Source organism: Mus musculus, chromosome 10 (genome assembly GCF_000001635.26).
Source record: "Mus musculus strain C57BL/6J chromosome 10, GRCm38.p6 C57BL/6J".
Taxonomy (NCBI): domain Eukaryota; kingdom Metazoa; phylum Chordata; class Mammalia; order Rodentia; family Muridae; genus Mus; species Mus musculus.
This window is the reverse complement of record NC_000076.6, coordinates 38,112,872-38,114,468: the sequence shown is the minus strand read 5'-3', so window position 1 is coordinate 38,114,468 and position 1,597 is coordinate 38,112,872.

Below are 1,597 nucleotides of genomic sequence, written 5' to 3'. Positions count from 1 at the left end.
AACTCTTCTTGGGTCATACCTGTTCCTGTAACGAACCCTCACCTGTAAGTAACCCCATTAAAACACATTGGTTCACTCAATTAGAATTAGAACTTTGGTCTGTTGTGAGATCCTTATCTGGGATTACTACACATGTGCATTGCATCATCCTAGGAAAAGTTTGTCATACAACAGAGGCAAGAGCTATACCTATCTGTGGGTATAACAGTAAGTTTCAGAATGCAATTATAAATGATGCTGGCCTAGTTAAGTGAAAGGCATAGGTTTTCATCTAAGATTTATGGCTTCACCAGTCTCAGGCAGTTGTAAGTTTTCTTGTACCAGGCATTTGTTCAAACTTGTTGAGTGGGCCTTACATGTCATTAGCAATCTGTTGGTTCTTGCAAATATATAAAAGCCACAACTGCACCTTTAGAGATATCTAGCTTTGCTTGTTATTATTGGGATTCAAAGGTGTCACAGCTGGGGAGGACTATTGATGGTTTTCATTCTTTGGCATCTGTAATAGCAGCTTTGTATTCTGAAAGCTAGACTACAAGAAGGAGGCTTCCAGGCCAGATCCAGTTTGCACATTCATAGTCTGTCTGTAGTATGTATTATTTTCAATAATAGTAACTTGCTGTCATCATCTAGGATGACAATAAATAGCAACTTCCATCACTTTTATTGTTTTTAAGGTCACTTGGATTCCCTTCACCTATAACACAATGGCAATTCCTTATTGCTACATCTACTCCAGCAGTGACAAGTGCGACAGGTCCCGAAACCCTGGGCACTGTTCTGAGGCAAAAAGTTCACAGAAACTTAGTCTCCTGGAACCGTGGCATCCTGTATAAGGAATGCTTCAATGTCCTTGCTTTAGTTGGTAAACAGATCTGTGTGCTTTCCCTTAATATTGCTTTATCACAAGTGCTCCTAAGGACTGATTTTTTGACATATAGCTAAGTTAGATTCTAGGTAGTCATTGATCTAACCTTGGGCATGGATAGCTAAGTCACTGCCCTACACAGGAATTTACCATTATCCAGGAAGAAGGAAGTTTGTGATCTAAGAAGGAACCAGAGTAGATACTTAGAACTATAGATAGCTGAGTTACACCCATACACAAGTATTTACAATGGCCTAGGGGGAAGGTGGACTATACAATAGACTAGAATAGGAACTATGGCAAGAGCATGAAGCCCTTGACCCTGGCTTCTAAGATTAAGTGGACCTTAGGTGGACTGTTTTTGATCCTAGTTGTTAAACAATGAATTTTATCCCAGTTGGTTCCTGCCAGTTCTTCCATGTTTGCATTTCTCTGTTTTGTGTAAGAATCCAGTAACCTCTTTGTACCTTGCTCGTGTATCACCCAACTTCCCTATTTTCTTCTGTATAAAAAGTTTGATGCTCGATTTGACAAATTACATTCAGATTCTATACAATCTCTTCTGTTACTTCTGTTTGTCATTCACCGACTCCTTGTCCACCTGTAACCCGAGACCCGTTCCGCGCAGATAGGAGACCCAAAAAGGGGATAGTCTGCGGCACCTTATACTCTTATGATTGTACTGGGTTTTGTTAGATTGGTGTTGGTCCTGTGTGAAACATATTCAAT